Here is a 6,253-nt window from a genome sequence, read left to right as displayed (position 1 = left end):
GGGGGGGGGGTCTACATGATTGCCTGCATGTACAGCAGAAATAATCCAGAGGACAAACAGCACTGTGCCTAAAGAGCATTAATATTAGTGTAGACAAGGGACTACAATATTGTGCCTTTTCTGCACCCTTGTTCCAAGAACATTTGCTGGTAGACGCTCAGGTCTTCACAGAGGTTTGGTTAACAAAAGGAGAACTTCACATGACAGGCCGAGACTTCTGGATTAGTTTTAATGCTGTAAGGGAACAAGTCAAAGTAAGAACACCACAAGAAGGTCACAGAACATGTCTGCATTACAAGTAATTAAAGCGACACTAACTATACCTACAAAAAGTACTAAAACAAGTGCAACCCCAACAAACGGCCAGACTTTTTATAAAAAAAAAATTTAAAAAAAAAAAAAAAGTGGCGCTTAAGGTATAAGCTAAAAATTTAAAAAGCACAAAGCAGGCAAAGTTTAACAAATTACAACCACGGAAAAAAAAAAAAAAAAGGGGGGGGGCGGAGGGGTCTTTTAAATATTTTTTCCACAAACAAGCCCCGTCAGACTAAAGCAAGCAGCCCAGCAAAAATGTGGAGAACCTCACAAGCAAAGCAGTCTGAAAATAAAAATGTTAACATCGTTAATATTGACTTAAATTCAATGCGCCAGTGACCAACCATCCCTAAAGCTTTTTAAAACTGCACATTGCCAAAGACTTTTGTTCCCTAATTTCAAACCACTACATAACTAAGCATAACTGGCTTTTGATATGCACCCAAGCCAAAGGTGAGCAGAGAGTGGCTTCAGCTTCAGGGCTATGGCTGTGCCAGACAGCAGTAAAAACAAAAAGATATGGTGATGTGCACAGAAAAACAGTACATGGAAGGGGGGGGGTGGAGGTGCTGGTACCTTATCTACAGCTTCGTGTTGGCAGACTTTGGCCATACATACATACATACATACATCACGCTAATCAGCAGGTGACCGCTACAAACCCCATGGTTACCATCTAAAACTTTGACGTTTTGCAATAGTCAAACAAAGCTCACATTGAAAGTGCAAGCTGTAATTTCTTACCTTCAGATGGTCAACCAGATACTGCTGGGCTTGGATTAAAGTGCTTTTACTTGCATCAGGGCTTCTTGAAGAAACTGGAAAAATAGAGAGATAGAAACTCATAACTTGTCAGAGATGCAATTTGATGTGTTGCAGTTGGTAGTAACTAAGCATAACTGGCTTTTGATATGCACCTGCAGGTGACTGACACTGCCTTCTGTTCCGTTCCTTACCAATTAGTATACCTAACATCGGTTAATCAAAGGCTACATTGATCCATGGCTGTATTATCCATAATGTGGTTGTAACCTGAAATTCAGGAGTCATAGTTCAGGTTTCAATTAGTTAAGTCCACTTAAACATTCTCCACATTTCCAAAGGAAAGTGCAACTGAAGCTAAAAAGAGCTTGGAACTCTCCAGCATGCACCAGAATAAATCTCACGTTAAAGTCAGCTACAAGCGGACTGCCATTAAGGTACAGGATAACAGCACATTCAGCTCCTCCAAGATGCCCAGCTGACCTGAGGACAATGGCACATAAAGTTAATGTTGACCTTAATTCGCATGAAATTCAAAAGGAGTTTTTTGCAAAACTTGCTGGTTTTGATGTGGACTCTGGGACGAACTGCAGATGTGCCAGCATGTCCTGTGGTAGAATTCAGTTCGGTCAAGCCAAAGGTGAGCAGAGAGTGGCTTCAGGGCTATGGCTGTGCCAGACAGCAGTAAAAACAAAAAGATATGGTGATGTGCACAGAAAAACAGTACATGGAAGGAGGCGGGGGAGGGGGTGCTGGTACCTTATCTACAGGTTTGTGTTGGCAGGCTTTGGCCTTCATAAGAGTCAAGAGCACATTTAAAAAAAAAAACAATAAAAATTCTGCACGCTAATCAGCAGGTGAACGCTACAAACCCCATGGTTACCATCTAAAACTTTGACGTTTTGCAATAGTCAAACAAAGCTCACATTGAAAGTGCAAGCTGTAATTTCTTACCTTCAGATGGTCAACCAGATACTGCTGGGCTTGGATTAAAGTGCTATTACTTGCATCAGGGCTTCTTGAAGAAACTGGAAAAATAAAGAGATAGAGAAAGAAACTCATAACTTGTCAGAAATGCAATTTGATGGGTTGCAGTTGGTAGCAATGATCCAAATGAACTATTCTGCCTTCACCTTAAAGCAGTTGACCCAGTAATGAGACCAATATGCCAGATGCTGTAAACATACAAGGGACACAGGTTAGTCTTCAGTTGAACAGGGACTTCTCATCTAGGCAGCTCCTGGAGAATGTTCCTATGCCCTTGTCAGTACCTAATTGTAACAATTAAAATAACTAATTTTAAAGAAATACTGAGGGTTGTGTAAATGAGGTACAACTGCAAGTTGTAGCATTTAGCCATTTAAAAAGGTCAAACAAGGCTAGAAGGGCTTAGAACGCTTGCATGAGCCACATCAACGTGGACCGCAGCCAACGAGTGGACCTAAATCCTTAAGGAGAACAGTACATCCAGCTCCATGGTGTCCCGCTTACCTAGGAGAAAAACAAAAAAATGTAGTATTTGTAATTGCATGATTCAAAACGGTTGTACAGAAGAGCATTTTCCAAGTTTTAACAAGCACACCTGCTCTAACACCTCCCCCCAAGTTTTGAAGTTGATAGAGTGTGGAATCACTTTGTCCGTTGTTCAAATCTAGAGCCCAAGTCACAGCCCAAGATAAGCAGAGTATAGCTACAGACTTCTGAAAACTGTTTCATTACCAACGGTTCACCCAAAAAGGACTCCCTTACTCCTTGTGAAGTTGTCCAAATTGTTGGAGTTTCTTCTGAACACAAGATATTTTGAACAATCACTCTAACAGTGCAACACAGATTAACCATCTTTATAGTTCTTCCTGGTCCACATTGCTAAAAAGACTTACAGCTGCTTACAGATATCTGTACTCCTAAGTTTGGGGTGCACCTATACATCTGATATCTTAAGTGGCAGTGAATACATACAAACAGGCAACTGACCACCTTCTGTTTGCCTCTTACAAGTCTCCTTTCAAAGTAATACTCCTAGTAGTATAGGAGCAGAGGTGGCACTGAACCAATATGCACACGGAAGACCAGGAGTCAAAGTTGAGTTTCAATCGGAGTTCAGTGAAGATAAAGTTCTCCACATTTCCAAAAGGCCAAAAAGAGTTAGAAGATCCAGCTTTGATCCAACTTAGAAACAAGTACTTTCAGGTATAAGCAGGGGGTGGGTGGCAGGGGAAAACTAAAATTACCCACCACATACACGAGTCACTATGAAAAGTTCTGACAGTCTTCAGATGTTGCCAGAACTCTGTACTGCTACTATTTAGTTTAGGGACCACGCTTTACAGAAAACAAATACCTTAAAAGACCCAGTTAGATTACATTTCCACACCAGACATTAACTTTTTATTATAAGCAAACAGCAGTTTTACAACTTTTTCAGCATAATCTACAGATTTAAATCTGCAAGCTCTTTAAAAAGTTACTTATTGCAGGTCACAGGTTTGTCAAATCCTCAGATTACTTAACTGGGTGTCTGTGGTCTCTCCTGGACAAATTTGCACAAATTTAACTTGATTGTAAACTCAATGGATTTAAAAAAAAAAATAAAAAAAAAACACCTCAAACCTAAACACTTAGTTGTACATGGTACATTCCAAATATAGTGGTGGCAGCACTGACAAAGCAATTTAATATCGATAGATGTCAGTATAGGGTCTAAAACCATGGACACACCAGTAAGATCTAAGAGTCATGCTGATGCTCAGAGAGAGAAAAAAAATAAATAATAAGATTCCCTTCATGAAGGCACCATAACACATGTGAACCCAAAGGGTCATTGATGTACAACAAGTATAAGCCACAAAATTGTAATGACAGCAAGACACTAGAATAATTTCACAGCAACAATCAATTTAAACTGCCTTCACTCCAGAGAACATTTCACCTGTTGGTGCACAGTTCCTCGTAAATTCAGATCTAATATCACAAATACTGAAACCAGTTAACCTCACCAAATGCCACAGTGAAGTAAACCGTTTCTTATACAATGCCCAGGAAAGTGAAGGATCTGAAGCAAAAACCAGAGCAGATTATGTGAAACCCAAGACGTTCATATACTGTCAAGCAATAAGCTCTGCATTTGAGCTTTAAAAGTCTTACCACTCATTGTATAGTCAGAGCCCACATTACAATAAAGAAACGTTTGCCACTGTCACAGCTCTTCTAAAATAATTATTCCTTAAAGCCACAGTTCGTCTGTAGGTAAAACAAACACCAAGTTCAGAAAGCAGAGGAAATTATTCTTAGCAAAAAAATAAATAAAGTGAATATACCACAGATGAAAAGAAAAAACAGACGTGAAGGCAAAGGCATATAAGATATAGGCTAAGCTCCTCACCTGATGGCATTTCTCTTGATGGTGACCATGATTTCACCAAGTACAACATGTTCCTGGATCACCATCCTTGTTGATCCTGGCAAAAATCACGGCAACCTTCTCTTGATGCAGTTCAGCTGTCACATTCAATCAGCTTCACATGCTGTCTTCGTCCTTCAACAGGACTGTTAACAAACTCAAAAGCAACTCCTGATTGGCTCATAACATTTATTACTAGATATAGGTTCTCATTAATTAAAAAAAATACACAAGGTATATAATCACAAAAATGAACGAAGAAGAAAAGAGCCTACCTTTCAATGATTAAAGCAGGAATACTTTCAAACATGCAAATCTCTTTCAACATCCTTACACCACAACTGCCATCTCATACTGACAAACTTGGCCCATAGCTAGTGGGCATTTATAGTGATGGGCAAAACCATTGACAGTCACGCAAGCTCACAGTAATTAAATTAATAAAAAACTAAACTATATAACTATAATCAACAAATTATTTATCAGTCATGTATACAAATTCCATCATTGGTAAGGCATTCAAATAAAAAAAAAAGAAAGAAAAAAAATGTCATTTTATTTTTTTAAATAACAAACAACCTCCTTCATCCTCTGCACTTGGTTTCTCCCACCTCCCATAATGCACCACAGCACAGATATTCCAGACATTCCAGCAGTGCCTCTGGTTGCCAACCGCCATTAAATTTAAAAGAAGAAGAAGAAGTGCCTCTGGTTTTTCATCTGGTTTGCAGTAAATTGGCACATTTTGGCTGGTTTGAATTAGTGATGGGAAACTGAGTTTCGATACAAGCATCGGCACAGTGTGTGATACAATAGTGCTTTGAAAACTGCGTCGGAGCCTCGGAGCCTCTGTATCAATCATCCTATCACTAGTTTTAATTATATTGTGTTGTTTTCTAGTGGTGGTGAGACGAAGCTTCATCATCAGGCTGTGCATCTCTTTGACCATTAATCTTGGTTATTTGCCCCAAATTTGACAATTTTCTTTTCTGAGTTGGAATTGTCAATAAGTGTTCTTTTGTTTAATGTTGAAAGCTGTTTGAAGCTGCTAGTTTGTTAGGCTCACTTCAGACTCGTGGCGCCAGGATCTGATTTATGAACATTCTGTTGTCTTGGGCCTGTTTGTGGAATTCGGCGCTTTGGGTTGTTCAACACCAGAGTTAATTTAGTCAATGAAAAATATTCGTTAATGAACATTTTTTCTGTGACTAAGACGAGACGTTGACGAGCTAAAACTAATATGAAGGATAGACTACCAAAATGCGAACTAGCGATCAGAAACAATGGCCTCAGCACCCGAAGGGTTAGGGATAAGGTGACCAGACGTCCTGTATTTCCCGGGAGTCACAATTCGTTGTCGATTAACTTGAAGTTAGTGAAGGCGTGATAGGCGGAATAGCGCTGATAGAAGTGCTATCTCTCGCGCACACTCCACTTCTTCAGTTCTCATATACAGCGCGCGATCAGATCTCAGCTCTCAAATACACACACAGCAGTCCAAATGTCTATCGTGTAGATCAGTGTTTCTCAACCCTGGTCCTGAATGGCCCCCAACACTGCACATTTTGTATGTCTCCCTTATCTGACACCCATTTCAGATCCTGGAGTTTCTTTTAATGAGCTAATGAGTTGAATCAGGTGTGTTTGATAAGGGAGACACACAAAATGTGCAGTGTTGGGGGGCGCCCAGGACCAGCGTTGAGAAACACTGGTGTAGAGTATCTCACATAAATACAGTCGGTTATGGATTAAGTGAACGTAAACAGGTGGGTGAAA

General features: G+C 39.9%; 1 long non-coding RNA gene across 1 annotated transcript in view; it reads right to left on the bottom strand.

Moving 5' to 3' along the window:
* Positions 1-4,829, bottom strand: part of LOC107738574 (uncharacterized) — a 10,144-nt gene extending 5,315 nt beyond the window's left edge. Inside the window, exons 1-3 of the long non-coding RNA XR_001639904.1 lie at positions 4,753-4,829; positions 2,211-2,252; positions 1,060-1,133 (exon numbers count right to left, since the gene is read on the bottom strand). This is a non-coding gene — a long non-coding RNA (uncharacterized LOC107738574). The remainder of the gene's footprint in view (positions 1-1,059; positions 1,134-2,210; positions 2,253-4,752) is intronic.
* Positions 4,830-6,253: the final 1,424 nt, after the last annotated feature.

The sequence above is a fragment of the Sinocyclocheilus rhinocerous genome, unplaced genomic scaffold (assembly GCF_001515625.1).
Source record: "Sinocyclocheilus rhinocerous isolate Xijiao unplaced genomic scaffold, SAMN03320098_v1.1 scaffold3662, whole genome shotgun sequence".
Classification (NCBI taxonomy): domain Eukaryota; kingdom Metazoa; phylum Chordata; class Actinopteri; order Cypriniformes; family Cyprinidae; genus Sinocyclocheilus; species Sinocyclocheilus rhinocerous.
The sequence above is the reverse complement of the archived record's forward strand: the minus strand, read 5'-3'. Positions and strand labels throughout refer to the sequence as shown.